The following is a 22,104-nucleotide window of genomic DNA, read 5'->3' as shown; positions in this document are numbered from 1 at the left end:
AATTATTAAAAAGTCAAGAAACAGTAGATGCTGGCAAGGCTGTGGAGAGATAGGAATGCTTTTACACTGTTGGTGGGAATATAAATTAGTTCAGCCATTGTGGAAGACAGAATCAAATCCTCAAGGATCTAGAACAAGAAATACCATTTGACCCAGCAATCCCATTACAGGTTATATGCCCAAAGGAATATAAATAATTCTACAATAAAGACACATGCATGTATATGTTTACTGAAGCACTATTTACAATAGCAAAGACATGGAACCAACCTAAATGCCCATCAATGATAGACTGGATAAAGAAAATGTGGTACATATACACCATGGAATATTATGCAGCCATACAAAGGAATGAGATCATGTCCTTCGCAGGGACATCGATGAAGCTAGAAGCCATCATTATCAGCAAACTAACACAAGAACAGAAAACCAAACACCACATATTCTTACTCATAAGTGGGAGTTGAACAATGAGAACACATGGACACAGGGAGGGGAACACCACACACTGGGGCCTGTTGGGGGATGGGAGACAAAGGGAGGAAACTTAGAGGACTGGTCAATAGGTGCTACACATGTATCCCAGAACTTAAAGTAATTTTTAAAAAATGAGAGTAAACCTAATGAAATAAAAACTAAAAAAAAAAATAGTACAAAGGATAAATAAAATGAATAGTTATTTTTTTAAAAAAATTAACAAAAATAATAAACTGCTAGCTAGTCTAAGAAAAAAAAAGAAGACCTAAATATACAAAATTGGAAATATAAAAAAGACATTACAACTGATACCACAGAAATAGAAAAGATTATCAGAGACTACTGTGAATAACTATATACTAACAAACTGGAAAACCTAGAGAAAATGTATAAACTCCTGGACACACACAACCTACCAAGATCAAATCAGGAAGAAATAAAAAACTTGAATAGACCAACAATGAGTAATGAGATTAAATCACTAATAAAGTCTACAAAAAGAAAAAATGTCCAGGACCAAATGGATTCACTGTTGTATTCTACCAAACTTCCAAAGAAGAATTAACACTAATTCTCCTCAAACTATTCCAAAAAATTGAAGAGGAGGGAATTCTCCCTAACTCATTCTATGAGGCCAGCATTTTTCTGATACCAAAACCACACAGACATAACAACAACAACAACAAAAGAAAACTATTGGCCGATATCCATGATGAACATAGACACAAAAATCTTTAACAAAATACTAGCAAATTGAATCTAACAGCACATCGAAAAGATAATACACTATGAACAATTGGAATTTATATCAGGGATGCAAGGATATTACAATATATGCAAATCAGTAAATATGCATCATATCAACAGAATGAAGGACAAAAAACATATGATCATCTCAATATATGCAGAAAAAGCATTTGATAAAATTTAATATCCCTTCATAATAAAAACGCTCAACAAGCTAGGTGTAGAAAGAACATACCTCAACATAATAAAGACTTTTTCTGACAAACCCACAGCTAACATCATACTGAATGGAGAAAAGTTGGAAGCCTTTTCTCTAATAATGGAACAAAACAAGGATACCAACTTTCAGTCCTATTCAACATAGTACTGAAAGTCCTACCCAGAGCAATCAAGCAAGAGAAATGAATAAAAGGCATCCAAATTGTAAAAGAGGAAGACAAATTATCTCCCTTTGCAAATGACATGATTTTATATTTAGAAAAAACAAGAAAAAAATGCCACCAAAAAACTCTTAGAACTGATAAATGAATTCAGTTATGTTGCAAGATACAAAATCAACATACAAAAATCAGTAGTGTTTTTATACCCCATTAATGAAATAACCAAAAAAGAAATCAAGAAAGGCATCCATTTACAATAGCTACAAAAGAAAAAAATACCAACAAACAAATTTAACCAAGGAGGTTAAAGATCTCTACAGAAAAAATTACAATACACTGATTAAGAAGTTGAAGAGAACAAGCAAATGGAAAGACATCTCATGCTCATGGATCAGAAGAATTAATACGGTTAAAACAACCATACTGCCCAAAGCAATCTACAGAGTCAATGTGATCCCTATCAAAATACCAATGTCATTTTTTCACAGATATTGAAAAAAATCCTAAAATTTGTATGGAACCAAAAAAGAGCCAGAATCTCTGAAGAAATCCTAAGCAAAAAGAACACAGTATATGAAAGCATCACATTATTTGATTTCAAAATATGTTACAAGGCTATAGTCACCAAAGAATCATGGCATTGCTGTAAAAAAAAAAATTGACACGTGACCAACATAACAGAATAGAGAACCAAAAAACAAATACCCCTATTTTACAGCTAATTGATCTTCAACAAAGCCATCAAGAATATACAAGGAAAGAATGCTCTCTTCAATAACTAGTGCCGGGAAAACTGGGTAACCATATGCAGAAGAATGAAACTGAACCCCTGTCTCTTACTATATGCAAGTAATCCCAGCACTTTGGGAGGCCGAGGCGGGTGGATCACGAAGTCAAGAGATCGAGACCATCCTGGTCAACATGGTGAAACCCCGTCTCTATTAAAAATACAAAAAATTAGCTGGGCATGGTGGCGCGTGCCTGTAATCCCAGCTACTCAGGAGGCTGAGGCAGGAGAATTGCTTGAACCCAGGAGGCGGAGGTTGTGGCGAGCCAAGATCGCGCCATTGCGCTCCAGCCTGGGTAACAAGAGCGAAACTCCGTCTCAAAAAAAAAAAAAAAAAAAAAAAAAAATCAACTCAGGATGCATTAAATCCTGAAACATAAAACCCAAAACTACTAAAAGAAAACATAAGGAAAATTCTTCAGGTCATTGGTCTAGGCAAAGATTTTATGACTAAGACCCCAAAAGCTCAGGCAACAGAAACAAAAATAGACAAATGAGACTTAATTAAACTAAAAAGTTTCTTCACAGGAAGAGAAACAATCCACAAAGTTAAGAGACATCTCTTGAATGGGAGAAAATATTTGCAAACCATTCATATGATAGGGGGCTAACATCCAGAATATACAAGGAACACAAATAATTCAACAGTAAAAGAAACAAATAATCCCATTTAAAAATGGGCAAAGGACACAAATAGACATTTTCAAAGGAATACATACAAATAGCCAACAGGTATATGAGAAAACTCTCAAAATCACTAATCATCATCTTACACCAGTTAGAATGGCCATCATTAAAAAGACAAAACATAACAGATGCTGGCAAGGATGTGGAGAAAAGGGGATTTTTATACACTGTTAGTGGGCTGTCACTAACAACCACTATGGGAGTCCATATGGATATTTCTCAAAAAACAAAAAATAGAACTACTGTACAATCTAGCAATCCCACTTCTGGTATTTATCTGAAGGAAAAGAAATCAATATATCAAATGGGTACATGCTTCTCATGTTTATGGTAGCACTATCCACAAAAGCAAAGATATGGAATCAGCAGATAGGAGTCCATTAACAGATAGATGAATAAAGAAAATATAAGGGCCAGGCACGGTGGCTCAAGCCTGTAATCCCAGCACTTTGGGAGGCCGAGGCGGGTGGATCACGAGGTCAAGAGATCGAGACCATCCTGGTCAACACAGTGAAACCCCATCTCTACTAAAAATACAAAAAATTAGCTGGGCATGGTGGCGCGTGCCTGTAATCCCAGCTACTCAGGAGGCTGAGGCAGGAGAATTGCTTGAACCCAGGAGGCGGAGGTTGCGGTGAGCCGAGATTGAGCCATTGCACTCCAGCCTGGGTAACAAAAGCGAAACTCTATCTCAAAAAAAAAAAAATATATATATATATATAGTACATATATACACAATGGAATGCGATTTGACCTTAAAAAATGAAATCATGTCGTTTGCAGCAACATGGATGGAACCAGAGGTCATTATGTTAAGGAAAATAAGGCAGGTACAGAAAGACAAATATTGCATGTTCTCATTCATATGTGGGAGCTAAAAATGTTGATCTCATGGAGGTAGAGAACAGAATGACAGCATCCAGAGGCTGGGAAGCATGTGTGAGTAGGGGGAGTAAAAAGAGATTGATTAATGGCTACAAACATACAATTAGATAGAAGGAATAAGTTCTAATGTTTAATAGCAGAGTAGGGTGTCTATAGTTAACAATGATATGTTGTATATTTTTAAATAGTTAGAAGAAAGAACTTGAAATGTTTCCAATACACAGAAATGATAAATACTCAAGATGATGGATACCTTGAACACCCTGGTTTGACTATCACACAATCTACACATGTGACAAAATATCACATGTGCCCTATAAATATATAAAACATTACACATCAAAAAATTAATAATAAAAATAAAAGAAACATGTTGTAATAACATGTTCTCAACAACAACAAAAAAGAACAGGGAAAGAATTCTGCAGTTAAACTATCCTCTGATAATCCTGCTATTTTATTTATCTGGCTATTTTGACATTAATTCTCAATGAGCATTAAAACTGTGTCACTTTGATGTGGAATTTCATGTTTCTCAGAGTATGTTTTGCCTAATGGTTTGAAAGGGAGAGAAAGTCTGAAAACCAAAGAAAAAAGAAGAATAAAGTGATTTTAAAACATTTTTTAATTGGTGTTAAGAAGCAGTAAAGGCAAAAGAAAAGCCATTCATAAAAACTTGGTTAAATTTAAAAAGTTGTCAAATGGGCCTACTTTGCCTGGGATGGAGAGGGTTCCTGGGATGTAAGACATAACAGCACTGAAGCCAGGATAGTCTGAGGCAAGCAGGGATGACTGGGCATCCTGGAGAGAGCCTGTGGTGTTATGGAATACTTGCTATGTGCACCTGATTACTGCCTAAACCCGCAGTGTTCTGGATTCTGAAACGCATGTGTCCCTGAGAGGCCTGAATACACACAGACTACCCAAGAGCACTGGCCACAGCATCTGGGAAAGAAATGAGTGGCTAGAAAACAGGGACAGGAGAGAGAGTTTTCACTGCAAATTATTTGCATATTTATAAATACTGAAATTATTGGGAGAAACCCTATAAGTTGGGTATATTGTTACGCCTGCTTTGTAGAAGAGAAAACTGAAGAACAGCCCTAGAGTAAATTTCCCATCACACAGCTATTAGGTTGTGTAGCCAGGATTTGAACTCAGTCAATCTGGCTGCAAGGCTATATGTGTCCTATAATAAACATGTAGTACTTCTTATTACTGGAAGCCTTCCAATATTTTTTAAAAAAGAGATACACATAATTTGCCATAGGAATTCAAAAGAAGGAAATAAGCCCTGCATCCTGGGAATTAGGCAAGGCTTAGGGGAAAGGTTGAGTGGGATTTAAACATGCATTAATTGAGGGAAGGGCATGTCAGATAATGGAGCAGCAGGAACTAAAACAGGCAAATTTAACATGGATGGCCTGCAAACAATGAAGATACATTGTTTTTGTGCCTGTTGTTTACATTATTTGGTGTCTTTGGCCATTCTGCATCTCCTAGGAGTGCTTATTCTGCTTCTGCACAGAGTTTGCTTTTTCCCCAAAAGCCAATATCCTTTCAGAAAATGTCAGAGCCAGAAGGTATTATCTTGGACAACCTCCCATTCAGAGCAAGGACCCCGCTATACAATTCTTAACATAAAGTTCCTCTATGTCCCTAAAGAGCCCATTTCATTTTCAGAAAACTGAAAATCGTTAGAAAATTCTTCTTTATATTTGGGCTTAAATCTAATGCTCCAAAACTTTTATCATTGGTCTGGTTTGTCCCCAGAGGTATTCAAAGTAACACTAGGCACTCCTTAGTTCCTGGGCCCTCAGTTATCAGACTCATCTTGATCTTTTCTTCCTGACGATACAAATCTTAAGTTTCCTTCTGCAGTTTTCCATGGGACTTTGATGCTCAAATCCTTCCCATTATCACTCATTCTTTTCAGGAAACACTGAAGTTTTAGTATGATCCTGTTAAAATGTTTACTCAAAACTGAACAAGATCCTCCTATGAAGAGAATAGTGAAATAACTACTTACCGTGATCTGGGCCCCATCTATTAATGCAGCTTGATTTAGGAGTCTCTTTATACTATTGCCTTATACAACATGTTATCATCCAAAACCCCTGGATCTTCTTTTTTTTTTTTTTTTTTTTTGAGACAGAGTCTCGCACTGTCACCCAGGTTGGAGTGCAATGGCGTGATCTTGGCTCAATGAAACCTCTGCCTCCCAGGTTCAAGCAATCCTTCTGTCTCAGCCTCCCGAGTAGCTGAGATTACAGGCACCTGCCACCATACCCAGCTAATTTTTTTTTTTTTTTTTTTTGGTATTTTTAGTAGAGCTGGGGTTTCTCTATGTTGGCCAGGCCGGTCTTGACCTCCTGACTTTGTAATCCACCTGCCTCGACCTCCCAAAGTGCTGGGATTACATATGTGAGCCACTGCATCTGGCCAGATCTTTTTAACATATATCTGTGTGACACTAGGTATTCCTAAATATAGATTTTATTATTTATTCTGCTCAATAAGGAAGAATATGATCCTGGCATTTGGATGAAAAAGAAATCCAATAATGGAATTTGACAGTTTTTACTTCTCAGAATAGGCCACACACTAAATCACTTCATTTTGAACATTAAGGAGAAGATAGGGAGGTTGTATCATGACTTTGCAGATCCAGAGGTTAAAGGGTTTTTATTTTCTGGGGATGTATGGGGGAGATTTTTTTAAAATCTGCCTTTCCCTTGCAGCATAGAAGAAAGACATTAGTTTCCACCAAGGGCCCACTGACAGCACTGTAATATCTCATATTTTGTGAGGGGCAGCATTTGCTACAAGTGTTGTGTGTGGGCCCTGGACAGGTGTTCATCCCTGATGACATTGCCACTGATTCAGGCAAAATTAGAGAAAGATAAGAACAATGACATTTATGAAAAAGTCCTTGACCTTGTTTGGTTGGCAAAGCCTTGTACTAGTCATTTCCTGCTTTCTTTTCTGTGCCTTCCTATGCCAATGGAGTTTCAGCAGAATTTCCTTGAGATGTAACAAACACCCAGTCTCATGTTACTCAATTAGCTTGTGCTAAACTTAAATGTAAAGCACTGATCTGCCTTGTCCAGGATCATTCTGTTTTATTTCCCCTGCCATTAACAGGCTGCCATTGCAGGCTTTGAGGAGGACTCTCACATGATATGGCAAAGAGCAGTTGAACATAGTGCTCACAAAATAATCTGTTTCTCTTTCTTTCTTGGTACACAAATAGACTGTATTTCCTAGTTCTCCTTCCGTTAGGGATGGGCAGGTAGTTGATATCTCCTAGGCTGTGACTAGAAGGCTAAGGCTTTTAAGAAGTATGCATGTCCCCTGAGTGCTCTCAATCTCCTTCCACTGGCTGGATATAGAAGGCAGTGAGGCCCTAGGGGATCACTGAGCTACAAAATGGAAGAAGGCTGGATCTTTGAACTACCTTCTGGAAGACAACCACCTACCAACCTCAAACATCTCTCTTGGTTTGTTGTCTGGATGAGAAATCAACTTCTGTTATGCTTAGGCCATTGTTATATTTTGGGTTCTAATTGTTACAGCCAGCTGGTGACATATTTAGGTTGGTGCAAAAGCAATTTAGGTTTTTGCCATTAAAAGTAATGTCAAAAACCTCAATTGCTTTTGCACCAACCTAATACTAATGCATAATCTTGACCTTCTCATTGTGTTTCTTCCCACTGGCTCAGTTTAAATTATTCTCTCTCTGTGCCATATTTCCTTGGAAAATCAGCCTCTTTTATGGCCTGGGCCTCCAGTCTTTATCTCATCTTCCTCAATTTTGAATTGACACTGTGTCCTCAGTCATCTGAACTCAGTATGTACACATTGGATAAGAACTTGCCCAGAGAAAGTCCCCAACTAGTTTTTCCTCTCTCTGTCCTAGATGGCAAAGCTGAACCATGGCGCCGAGCCGGCATACTTCCTGTGACTGCCTCTTTACTTATGTGTGTCGTTTCTCAGAAGCAAATAAAGTTACAGACAAGACAGGGCTAGGAAGTGTAAAAGCACTAGAGCCGCAGTTTACAGATGCCAGTTCACAGACCTGAACTGAGCTGTCTTCATCAGAATTGCCTAGGAAGAAGCTTTGAAAATAGAGATTCATGGGCCTCACACTCAGAGATTTCAATTCGATGTTTCTGAGTAGGTGACTAGGAATCTGATTTTTGAAGTATCTTTATAAACCTGATGCATAACCACTGTCCTAGACAATGGCATGTCAGAGTCAGCATCAGTGCTAGCAAATATTAACAATGAAGCATCCCATGATGGCCAGCAAAGCATAGTGGGTAAGAGCTTGGAATTTGAAGTCATCAATTTGAGTCTGAGTCCAGGTACCATCATTAATAAGCTGTGACTTTTGCAAACTTACTTAATGTCTCTAAATCTGTTTTCTCACCTGTTACCTGGGCTTAATAATGTACAAAAACAAACTTAAATGAAATAGTGACTGTAAAGTCTCTGGCTTAGAGAGAAGAGCTAAATATATAGTACGTATTGTGTGTGTGTGTGTGTGTGTGTGTGTGTGAGAGAGAGAGAGAGAGAGAGAGAGAGAATTCCATTTACAGATATGACAGCTGTAATGACTTCCATACTGGGTAAGAATGGCATTGGAAGAACATTGCCATGTTTAGATTCTCTTCCTTCTACACATCACATTAACCTTCATAAACTATTCTTGGGGGCTGGTTTTGCTGCTGCCACCACTACTAGAAGTAGCCACCAGAGGGAGTGATTTTGCACCTGTCCTTTTGAATGTAACCATAACTTGGGTTTCCCCTCCCTCCTTCTTTAAGGAAAAACAAAGTGGAGCCAGGCCCAATAGTCTGATGCACGAGTCTAACCCTAGTACACACTGGGCATAGGGCAATCTCAGCACCCCCTGAGTACAAAGCAGGTCCCATTAAGGATAGTGGGCCTCCTGCTCTCTGCTGACCCCAACGCTGGGTGCCCTGGCTTCCCAGCTGCTGGAAAAAGTCCTTTTCACATCACCCAGGACCTCCAACATGCCTCTTCCCTCTGGCCCCTCTCCTCCAGCTCTGGGATGCAGTCCCTTTGACTGCAGATGTAAGAGCTAGCTTGACTCGTCTCTGCCACTTGCCTGCTGTACAATCCTGGGCTTGTCACTTAATTGCTCAAAGCCTGTCTCCTGATCTGTAGACTCATCAGTTTCACAGGGTTTTCATGAGGATTAAGTAAGCTAATATATGTGAAAGTGTCTCATAACTGGAAAGCGCCATGGGAGTGTAATGCATTAATGCTAGTATCAGTTAGCATTTAGCAGGAGGATGCAAACCCCACTGCAGCATGACACCCAGTATACTTTGCTTTTCCTATGAATTATTATCCTACTTCCTGTTTCTCCATGGGAACTTGATGAAAACCAAAAGATTCTTCTGCCTTAGCTTAGTTCACTTTCCCAAGTTCGAGTAAGGAATGTTTATAAATCCACAGAAAGCCCCATTGTGTCACATCTGTCCCAACTGTCCAGTAATTCTTCACAAATCCACAGTGAACTGAGGAAGCTGGATTTTACCACAGAAAAGTCCACACTGAGGCTAAGGGAGTCTTTGGGTTAGAAAAGTGATCCTAGAAGACCCTACTAGGAATTCCTAGAGGACTTTTAGGAATAAAGGAAAAAATTTCCATTTAGGTTCTGGGCCAATGAAAAGAAACTGAAATAAAAGTTGGAAGCTTTTGACTCCAGAACTGCCACAAGCTTGGGGGAAAAGACTTCACTACTCCTCAGTTTCCTTGCCTGGAAAGTGGAGGTAACAATCTGCCCTCCCGCTACTCCACGGGCTTTGCGGGGGTGTAATATAAAAGTATTACAATACAAAAATAATGTTGAGTACCTACTGTATGTCAGACACTGTTTTCAGTATTTTATGCTTAAATCTTCAGAACAAACCAATGTGGTCAGCACTGTTACCACATCTTATTAATGAGGAAACCACGCATAAAGGAACAATAGCTTTCAAAGTGCTTATTGATGATTATCATGATTAAATATCATGTTCAAGGGACTGGGCATAGGATTCACACCTGTAACCCCAGGACTTTGGGGAGTTGAGGTGGGAGGATCACCTGAGCCCAGGAGTTTGAGACCAGCCTGAACAATAATGCCGAAATCCCTCTCTACCAAAAATATAAAAATTAGCTGAGTATGGTGGTGCATGCTTGTATCCCAGCTACTCAGGAGGCTGAGGTGAGAGGATGGTTTGAGCCCAGGAGGCATAGGTTACAGTGAGCTGAGATCGCACTACTGCACTCCAGCCTGGGTGACAGAGCAAGACTGTCTCAAAAATAAATAAATAAATAAATAAAAACATTCAAGGCACTTATATTTCTGCCTTGTGGCACCCTATGAAGACATGGGCTTTTACTAACCAGATGATAGAGACTGTCAAGTGAGATGAAGTTTTCTGGGTTCTCCTTAGAGCAGGACCCTTCACAGTAGCACATTTTAAACACAACTGCCCTAGAAGACTGGCATCTGAAGGTTAAGGTAAAGGACTCTAGGTGCCGTCATGTTAGAATGGGGTGCAATGGATGGCTCCTCAACCATTCCATGGAGGAGAGTAGGAGCCAGAACACAAGGTGGCCTCCTCTCTTCTTTTGTTGATTTCTCCTTCTCCACCCCTGCCGTGGCCATGAATACCCTCCTCCCTAATTCTCTTTCTCCCAGGAATACCGCTTCTCTTCTTCCAGCTGCTAAAGAAAGTAGGGTAGACAAAACTCTGCATCACATCATGGAGATGGCTGTTTAATTTGAGATGAGTGTTACATTACTCATTGCTCTGAGTCCCCTTTGATCCACCACCATTTGCTGCTTTTATCCCCATGTAGTGCGTACATTAGTGCCTGAATGCTGCGTGGTCTCAGTGTCTTTTAGATGCTGTCAGAGATTATTTACTCAGGAAAACAGATGAATATCTTGTTTAATGTCAAAATAATTACTATTTGGTTGGCCTGATAGTTTATTTACGCTTTCAATATTTTTATGTTTACCTCAAAAGAACATTGCTAAAATTGTATTTTGTCTGTTAAAGTAAACAGGATATGACAACTTTTTTAAACTTAATTTTTCTGTTTGATGAGTTTGTTTATTAAAATGCTTAGACGATAACGGAACCAAGTGGAAATGGTCACCCGAGTTGAAATATGCAGCTTTATGTTTTTTATTTGTATAAAAGCCTGAAAAAGGCAGTAAACAATGCTTTCAGCAAGGGGCACTAAAATGCAGTGGTTAAGAACAGAGACTGTGGCCTCCGTTTCAAATCCCTATTCTGCTGCTTACTAGTTATACGAGCCTTAGTCTAGTTTTTCAACCTCTCGGTGCCTTGGTTTCCCCATCAGCAAAATTGATACAGTGATTATTGTAAGAGTTAAAGAAGTTCATATGCATAAATTTCTTGGCATATATAAATGCTGCTTAAATGTTGGCTATTACTTAAACAAATATACGTTTTACAGTCATTCTGTGAGTTTGAAATGGGGAGAGGGAGCAAGCCCTGTAATTTTATAAGGGACTTGACCTTGAGTGAATCTCGTGAGCCGCCATCTTCCAATGTCTCTGACCCAGTGGCCACTTTGCCTCCATTTTGTAAAGCAAGAGCCTTCTACATTCCAAAGCCCAGTGTCCAAAGACACTGGACAAATCTTCCTGTTTCTTGGCTGATCTAATCTGGAAAGGTATTAAAATGCCAGGTTTACTTGGTGGTAATGTGCCCACTGTTTCTCTTTTTGGGGGACTCTCCATAAGATAAGTTCATCTACCCAGATGGGTTTCTCTAGCCATAAACCTTTATTCATTTTCATTCAGCAGCTTTTATTTCAACTCTTTTGTTTACCAAAGAAGCTTAAGGGAGGAAAAGCCCTCCTGGAAGGTTACAACCACTATGGCACTTAGAAAGAGACACAGGAAATGAGGATTCTACAACATAACCTTGCTGGGAGCTTTTCTGGTTATTTTGGCTTTGCTTTTGTGTGGTATGTTACTTCTTTATTCTTCATATGACTTCAGCTTTCCATTAAAATAAACATATATAACTAGATACTAATTTGTTAATTCAGCCAGGCAGATTGTTTCTGTTTGCTTCTTAGCTGGGTGATAAATGTATTGGTTTAGCCTCAAGTTTGTTTTCTCAAGTTCAAGTTCTTTTCTCAAGTTTACAATAGCTTGTAGAGACTCATCTTCCTGCAAGATGTCATTTAGTTTTCTCTACCCTGGGAAGAATGAATCCAGAAATGGTTCTGTTTGTGTGGTAGGTTACCAGGTTTGGGGCTTGTTTCAAGTCTATGGAGCTTTTGAATTTCCCTCTCTGCCATGGAGAGGTAGGTAGGATGATTGGAATCAGGACTGGCAGAGACTAGAGAGCCCATTATACTCCCAGAAAGTAAGCCAGGGTGAGGCTGGCTTCCTTAATTTTCCCAAAGCCCCCCTTAGCAGGAGACTAGGGGCCCCACAAAAGACACATTCTGTTTTGCTGAGATTAGATGCCATACACTATTTTTTGACCCAAATGGCAAGAATTACACATGGCATTCCTGCTGTGTTGTAAATTCATTCTATGTATCTGGCATTAAAGATCTGAAAATAATAATTTTCTATTATTCCATCACCAGAAATTTCAGAAATATCAACATGCAAAAGCCTCAGATGGGCGCAGAACGAGGCTACAATTAAAGTCAAGCGCTGATGAAATAGCTATTTCATTAGGATAGAATAGACATGTCACAGTGGAATACAATTCTGTGTGTTGGGAATCAATTCTTAGACCTGAAAAAAAACTTAAAAAGCCATTTTGGACTCTCTTGATATTAAAAGCCTTAAAGAACCATATCAACTGACAAAAAAAGAATTTAAGTGCAGGATGTGGCAAAATAGAAATACACTGCTGGTAGGAATATAAATAGTTTACACATTGTGGATAGCGACTTGGCAATATCTAAGAAATCTCAAATACGTACATGCCCCTCCTCCACATATTCCACTTCTAACATATATGCCTTAGGAAAGAGTCTCCTATAAATGCCCAAGCAGACAAGCAGAAGACATTCACTGTATATTTGTTTTAACAGCTTAATATTGGACAAATATTTAATATCAATATGAGTTGATGAATATTGAAATGTTCATCAATTGGGAGACAGATAAATAAGTTATATATTTTTATAATATAATACATCAGCTAAAATAAATAAGCTGAGCTTCGTATATCAACATACATAAAAATTGGGCCAGGCACAGTTGCTCGTGCTTGTAATCTCAGCACTTCAGGAGGCCGAGGTGGGAAGATAGCTTGAGACCAGGAGTTCAAGACCAGCCTGGACAACATAATGAAACCCTATTTCTAAAAAATATTAAAAACTTAGCCGGGCATGGTGGCACATACCTGTGGTCCCAGCTACTTGGGGGAAACTGAGGGAGGAGGACTGCTTGAGCCCAGGAGTTCGAGGCTGCAGTGAGCTATGATCATGCCACTGCACTCCAGCCTGGGTGACAGAGCAAGACTCTGTTTCTAAAAAATAAAAATTTTAAAATAGATAAAAATTGGAAACAATACTGAGGGGAAAAAAACAAGTTGCTGAAGGATGTGTTCCCAGGATGATGTCATTTACGTGGAGTTGAGACTATATGCAAATATATACATATCCAGTAAAAGTAGAAATACAGAAGGGAAGCATATACACTAATTTCACAAGAATGCTGTCTCTGAAGAGGGGAGGCCAATCAGAGAGGAATAAATAAGGGTTTCAACTGCATCTGTAAGAATTTGTGACATTAAAAAATAAACATGAAAAAATATGATGAATATTACTGTGGTAGACACATGATTTTTTTTAATTCTGTGAGTTTGTTGTACATTTCAAATATTTTTTAAATGCCCTGAACTTTCTGTACATATGCTCTCTTTCATGATCCTCACAATGTAGATGGCAGGGCATCTGGACTTTTCCTCACATAACGTTTCTGTTTACTCTTTTATGTTCATTAACATCTTTAATTCTTCAATCCCACAGGAGCTTTGGGGTTCAGGAAAAGCATTTTATTTTCTAATAGGTTCTTTCTGTCCTCAAGTCCTCTTGTTCAGAGAACTGAAAGTCATTTCCAAATTAAACTAACTCATCAATGTCTGGACAGAATTGCTTCTCTGCCAATACAGCTTATTCTTCTTAGATATTTTCTCTGTCCCCAAGGGTGTCATGACACCTTTCCATCAAATTCCATCAGCCAATTTGTAAAGGTACTGTTTGTTCTCTAATCCAGATCACTAATGACTCTGTCCTGTGTTTCCATCTGATTCTCTTGGTTAGGAGAGAATTCTCTTCTGCCTAAGCTGAAGGAGAGATCTTACTCTCAATAGAGACACTAAAGTTGCCAAATAGCTCAATAGCATTGTCCATTCTCTCACCACCTGTGTGCTTTCTCAAGGTTAAATTAAAAACCTGAAAAATACGTTGCTTAATGAAAACCCAATGTATTGTCCTGGCTTACCCCAAATATGCACTTACATCTTCTTTATAGTTAGCTCAAACTCTAAGAAATTTACCTCTAATTTGAAACATCAGGTCAAGGTTAGCTATATAGAAATATCAACATTTAAATTTTCTTTGAAATATCTTCAAGGGCATTAAATGGAAAATAAAAGAAATAGATATATTGCTACAGGGCTGCTAAATAGACAGAAATGGGAAAATTTAGTGCTTAGGGTGTTTACAAGCCTCTGTCCTCTTCTATTTACCAGTTTCTCAAAAAGAATTAATGGGAACATTGAAAAATGTAGAAGGAAGAAATCTGGGATATAATGAATAACCTTAAGATAAAAGCATAGGGAAGTTTTCAAGATGGCCGATGAGGAGGAAGTCGGGATCGCAGCTCCGAAAGAAGGCGCAGAGGGTGAGTGGACGCTGCATTTCCAGACAGATTTTTACTGCCCACAGACCAGGGGATTCACAGGAGGAGGAGCCACACGGGTCACCAGCGCCGCTGGTTTGAGCGGTGCGCCGCTCGGCCTACGCCCTGAGGCGGGGGGCGGCGGATCCACGTACAGAGCGAGAGAGACTGAATCCCCTCTGAGCCAGCAAGGGGAGCTGAAGCAGGGATTCAAGCCAGGACACTCCCGGGCAAGGGCGTGCCACGAATCTCAGAGCCGCTGCTTTGGCCGATGCAGCGGCTCACAGGGCAGTGGATTTTTACTGCCCACAGACCAGGAGATTCACAGGTGGAGAAGCTCCATGGGTTGCCAGCGGTGCTGGTTGGACTGGCGCAGCTGCTCTGCCTGCACCTGAGGCAGGGAGCAGCGGCCCCTTGTGCAGAGTGAGCGAGACCGGATCCCGTCTGGGCCAGCAAGGGGAGCTGAGGCAGGGAGTCAACCCAAGAGATTCCCGGGCAAAGAGGAAGCCTCCAGAAACACGGCTGAACACGGGACAGTCCAGCTCTGTGGAGGAGGGGCGTCACCCAAAGGGAAACACCCTGCAGTTCCCAGGACAATTTGCCGTAACCAAGACAACCCGCCACTATAGAGACTCCGTCACTACAGGGGCGGGTCAGCATAGCGGAAGCAGTTCTAACTACACCCACATAAACAGGACTGCAGGGAAGCTCACACGGAGGCCGGGCGGAGCCCACAGCAGCTCAACGAAGCCTCTGCAGGCTGAGTGTGACTAGGCTGCCACCTTGTGGGCAGGGAAAACGATTGCAACAGCAGAAAATCATAACGCCCTAATTCCCTGGGACAGAACACCTAGGGGAAAGAAAAGGGGGGTTATGAGTTCAGCTACTGCAGACTTAAAATTACCAAAATCAGAAAGACAGCAACTACAAGGTCGATAGGTGGATAAATCCACAAAGATGGGAAGAAACCAGTGCAAAAAGGATGAAAACACCCAAAACCAGAACACCTCTCCTCCTACAAGGGAGCACAACTCCTCACCAGCAAGGGAACAAGACTGGATGGAGAATGAGTGTGATGAAATGACAGAATCAGCTTTCAGAAAGTGGATAATAAGAAACTTCCGTGAGCTAAAAGAACATGTTCTAACCCAATGCAAAGAAACTAAGAACCTTGAAAAAAGACTTGATGAAATGCTAACGAGAATGGACAACTTAGAGAGGAATATGAGCGAATTGATGGAGCTGAAAAACACAACACGAGAACTTCATGAAGCATGCACAAGTTTCAACAGCCGAATTGACCAAGCAGAAGAAAGGATATCAGAGGTTGAAGATCAACTCAATGAAATAAAATGAGAAGGCAAGATTAGAGAAAACAGGGTAAAAAGGAATGAACAGAGTCAACAAGAAATATGGGACTATGTGAAAAGACCTAATCTACGTTTGATAGGGGTACCTGAATGTGACGAAGAGAATGCATCCAAGCTGGAAAATACTCTTCAGGATATTATCCAGGAAAACTTCCCCAACCTAGCAAGGCAGGCCAATATTCAAGTCCAGGAAATACAGAGAACACCACAAAGATATTCCTCTAGAAGAGCAACCCCAAGGCACATAATCATCAGATTCACCAGGGTTGAAATGAAGGAGAAAATACTAAGGGCAGCCAGAGAGAAAGGTCAGGTTACCCACAAAGGGAAGCCCATCAGACTTACAGCAGATCTCTCAGCAGAAACCCTACAGGCCAGAAGGGAGTGGGGGCCGATATTCAACATCCTTAAAGAAAAGAACTTTCAACCCAGAATTTCATATCCAGCCAAACTAAGCTTCATAAGTGAAGGAAAAATAAAATCCTTTGTGAACAAGCAAGCACTCAGAGATTTCATCACCACCAGACCAGCTTTACAAGAGCTCCTGAAGGAGGCACTACACATAGAAAAGAACAACCAGTACCAGCCACTCCAAAAATGCACGAAATGGTAAAGAGCATCAACACAATGAAGAATCTGCATCAACCAATGGGAAAAACAGCCAGCTAGCATCAAAATGACAGGATCAAATTCACACATAACAATATTAACCCTAAATGTAAATGGACTAAATGCCCCAATCAAAAGACACAGATTGGCAAATTGGATAAAAAGCCAAAACCCATCAGTGTGCTGTATCCAGGAAACCCACCTCACAAGCAAGGATACATAAAGGCTCAAAATAAAGGGATGGAGGAAGATTTACCAAGCAAACGGAGAGCAAAAAAAAGCAGGAGTTGCAATTCTCATCTCTGATAAAATAGACTTTAAAGCAACAAAGATCAAAAGAGACAAAGAAGGACATTACATAATGGTAAAAGGATCAATGAAACAAGAAGAGCTAACGATCCTAAATATATATGCACCTAATACAGGAGCACCTAGATACATAAGGCAAGTTCTTAAAGACTTACAAAGAGACCTAGACTCCCACACAATAATAGTGGGAGACTTCAAAACCCCATTGTCAATATTAGACAGATCAACGAGACAGAAAATTAACAAGGATATCCAGGACTTGAACTCAGACCTGGACCAAGCAAACCTAATAGACATTTGCAGAACTCTCCAGCCCAAATCCACAGAATATACATTCTTCTCAGCACCACATCACACCTACTCTAAAATTGACCACATAATTGGAAGTAAATCACTCCTCAGCAAATGCAAAAGAAAGGAAACCATAACAAACAATCTCTCAGACCACAGTGCAATCAAATTAGAACTCAGAATTCAGAAGCCAACCCAGAACCGCACAGCCTCATGGAAATTGAACAACTTTCTCCTGAATGTTGACTGGATAAACACTGAAATGAAGGCAGAAATAAAGATGTTCTTTGAAACCAATGAGAACGAAGACACCACATACCAGAATCTCTGGGACACATTTAAAGCAGTCTCTAGAGGAAAATATATAGCAATAGGTGCCCACATGAGAAGAAACGAGAGATCTAAAATTGATACCCTATCATCAAAATTGAAAGAGCTAGAGGAGCAAGATCAAAAAAACTCAAAACCTAGCAGAAGACAAGAAATAACTAAGATCAAAGCAGAATTGAAGGAGATAGAGACACGAAAAACCCTTCAAAAAATCAATACATCCAGGAGCTGGTTTTTTGAAAAGATCAACAAAATAGACAGACCACTAGCCAGACTAATAAAAAAGAAAAGAGAGAATAACCAAATAGATGCAATAAAAAATGATAAAGGGGATATCACCACAGATGCCAGAGAAATTCAAACCATCATCAGAGATTATTACAAACAACTCTATGCACATAAACTAGAAAACCTGGAAGAAATGGATAAATTCCTGGACAGTTGCCTCCTCCCAAGCCTAAACCAGGAAGAAGTCGAAACCCTGAATAGACCAATAACAAGGTCTGAAGTCGAGGCAGCAATTAAGAGCCTATCACCCAAAAAAAGCCCAGGCCCAGATGGGTTCACAACCGAATTCTACCAGACATACAAAGAGGAACTGGTACCATTCCTACTGAAACTATTTCAAATAATCCAAAAAGAAGGAATCCTTCCCAAATCATTTTATGAGACCAACATCATCCTAGTACCAAAACGCGGCAGAGACTCAACAAGAAAAGAAAACTACAGGCCAATATCCATGATGAACATAGATGCAAAAATCTTCAATAAAATACTGGCAAGCCGATTGCAACAGCACATCAAAAAGCTTATCCACCATGATCAAGTAGGATTCATCCCGGGGATGCAAGGCTGGTTCAATATACGCAAGTCTATAAATGTAATTCACCACATAAACAGAACCAAAGACAAAAACCACATGATTATCTCAATTGATGCAGAGAAGGCCTTCGACAAAATTCAACAGCCCTTTATGCTAAAAACTCTCAATAAACTAGGTATCGACGGAACGTACCTCAAAATAATAAAAGCTATTTATGACAAACCGACAGCCAATATCATACTGAATGGGCAAAAACTGGAAGCATTCCCTTTGAAATCGGGCACTAGACAAGGATGCCCTCTCTCACCATTCCTATTCAATATAGTACTGGAAGTTCTAGCCAGAGCAATCAGGCAAGAAAAAGAAATAAAGGGTATTCAATTAGGAAAGGAGGAAGTCAAATTGTCTCTATTTGCAGACGACATGATTGTATATCTAGAAGACCCCATCATCTCAGCCCAAAATCTCCTGAAACTGATAAGCAACTTCAGCAAAGTCTCAGGATACAAAATCAATGTGCAAAAATCACAAGCATTCCTATACACCAATAACAGACTTAAAGAGAGCCAAATCAAGAATGAACTGCCATTCACAATTGCTACAAAGAGAATAAAATACCTAGGAATACAACTAACAAGGAACGTAAAGGATCTCTTCAAGGAGAACTACAAACCACTGCTCAACGAAATAAGAGAGGACACAAACAGATGGAGAAACATTCCATGTTCATGGTTAGGAAGAATTAATATCGTGAAAATGGCCATACTGCCTAAAGTAATTTACAGATTCAACGCTATCCCCATCAAGCTACCAATGACCTTCTTCACAGAACTGGAAAAAACCACCTTAGACTTCATATGGAACCAAAAGAGAGCCCGCATAGCCAAGTCAATTCTAAGCAAAAAGAACAAAGCAGGAGGCATCACACTACCGGACTTCAAACTCTACTACAAGGCTACAGTAATCAAAACAGCATGGTACTGGTACCAAAACAGAGATTTAGACCAATGGAACAGAACAGAGGCGTCGGAGGTGACACAACATATCTACAACCACCCGATCTTTGACAAACCTGATAAAAACAAGCAATGGGGAAAGGATTCCCTGTTCAATAAGTGGTGTTGGGAAAACTGGCTAGCCATATGCAGAAAGCAGAAACTCAACCCCTTCTTGACATCTTACACTAAAATTGACTCCAGATGGATTAAAGACTTAAACATAAGACCTAACACCATAAAAACCCTAGAAGAAAACCTAGGCAAAACCATTCAGGACATAGGCGTAGGCAAGGACTTTATGACCAAAACACCAAAAGCATTGGCAACAAAAGCCAAAATAGACAAATGGGACCTAATCAAACTCCACAGCTTCTGCACGGCAAAAGAAACAGTCAATAGAGTGAATTGGCAACCAACAGAATGGGAAAAAATTTTTGCAGCCTACCCATCTGACAAAGGACTGATATCCAGAATTTACAACGAGCTAAAAAAGATTTACAAGAAAAAAACAAACAAGCCCATTCAAAAATGGGCGAAGGATATGAACAGATACTTTACAAAAGAAGACATAGATGAGGCCAACAAACATATGAAAAAATGCTCATCATCACTGGTCATTAGAGAAATGCAAATCAAAACTACATTGAGATACCATCTCACGCCAGTCAGAATGGCGATCATTAAAAAATCTGGAGAAAATAGATGCTGGAGGGGATGTGGAGAAATAGGAACACTTTTACACTGTTGGTGAGAGTGTAAATTAGTTCAGCCACTGTGGAAAACAGTGTGGCGATTCCTCAAGGACCTAGAAATAGAAATTCCATTTGACCCAGCAATCCCATTATGGGCATATATGCAAAGGATTATAAATCGTTCTACTATAAGGACACATGCACACGAATGTTCATTGCAGCACAGTTTACAATAGCAAAGACCTGGAACCAACCCAAATGCCCATCGATGATAGACTGGACAGGAAAAATGTGGCACATATACACCATGGAATATTATGCAGCCATTAAAAACGAGGAGTTCGCGTCCTTTGTAGGGACATGGATGAACCTGGAAACCATCATTCTCAGCAAACTGACACAAGAACACAAAACCAAACACCACATGTTCTCACTCTTAGGAGGGTGTTGAACAAGGAGAACACATGGACACAGGGAGGGGAGCACTATACACGGGGGTCTGTTGGGGGGGAGTGGGGGGGACAGCGGCAGGTGGGGAGTTGGGGAGGGATAGCATGGGGAGAAATGCCAGATATGGGTGAGGGGGAGGAAGGCAGCAAATCACACTGCCATGAATGCACCTATGCAACAACCTTGCATGTTTTTCACATGTACCCCAAAACCTAAAATGCAATTAAAAAAAAAAAAAGATAAAAGCATAGGATGAGTTCGAAGAGGGCAAGGTCAAATATTTTTAATTAAGGAAGAAAATTCAATTTCTGTTATATGCCTCCATCATTTTATATGCATGCTCATTCATGATAAATTATTATTATTGTGGAACAGATGGATGAATCTCAATCATTATACTATAATGGAAGATTAAACATTTTCTTAACTTCTATTCATCAAATTAAGTCTTTACATTCACAACAAAGGACAATGCATCAATGTTATCATTAGGGCTTTTTAAAAATACAACTTTAGCGTGAAGCATAATAAGACATGATTAATGTACTGACAAAAGTAAATACTACACAACACATATTAGTCTAGATTAGAATCACTTTTTCAGTGCTTCCATTTTGTAGCTTCTCAGGCTGCTATGAATTGTGTCAAAGAGAAATCACCATCAAAATAATTTGATCTTTTCAGCTACATCTTTACCTGTAAAATATTGCTTCCTCCCTAAAGCCGTTCAACCCCCAATGAGGAGATAGCTTTCTCATTTGGTTGAGTTTTGTGTCACATTTAACAGATTGTCAGGGCTGGAGAGAAATCTTAGGACCTACAGCCCTACTTGTCCAGCCCTCCCCAACATGCAAGAGCATCCAGAACTACTACAGATCCGCAAAGCAGAGCCAGTCTTTACAACATCTGGGAAGGCAGTGCAGCAATCTCCCTCAAGATTGTATTTCAACACTTTTCATCATTACCAAACACTCATTTGTAGAGGCAAATTTAAAGAACTGACAGTAGCAAAAAACTACATAGGAGGACAAAGAGCACTAACCTGGGAGTCGCAGGACCCAAGACCAAGCCCCTGATCACCTTATGAACCAGACGATCTTGCACACGCTCTTTAGTCTTTTGTTTTATTTTATTTTGTACTTATAACATATATTACCTTCTCTGACCAAATGCACATTAAACATTTTGTATATAACAGCTCAGTTTATTCATTAGGAAACCCTTTCCCCGACTACATAGGTCCTATTATCCCCTCTTATGCCCATTGTTATTATCCTTGCTAATTTATAAAGAACTAAAATACAACAAACTTATGAAGACTTCAAGAAAAAAAATT

This window comes from Aotus nancymaae, unplaced genomic scaffold, assembly GCF_030222135.1.
Source record: "Aotus nancymaae isolate 86718 unplaced genomic scaffold, 86718_ANA_hifiasm-v0.15.2.pri h1tg000008l, whole genome shotgun sequence".
NCBI classification, from domain to species: domain Eukaryota; kingdom Metazoa; phylum Chordata; class Mammalia; order Primates; family Aotidae; genus Aotus; species Aotus nancymaae.
The sequence above is the reverse complement of the archived record's forward strand: the minus strand, read 5'-3'. Positions refer to the sequence as shown.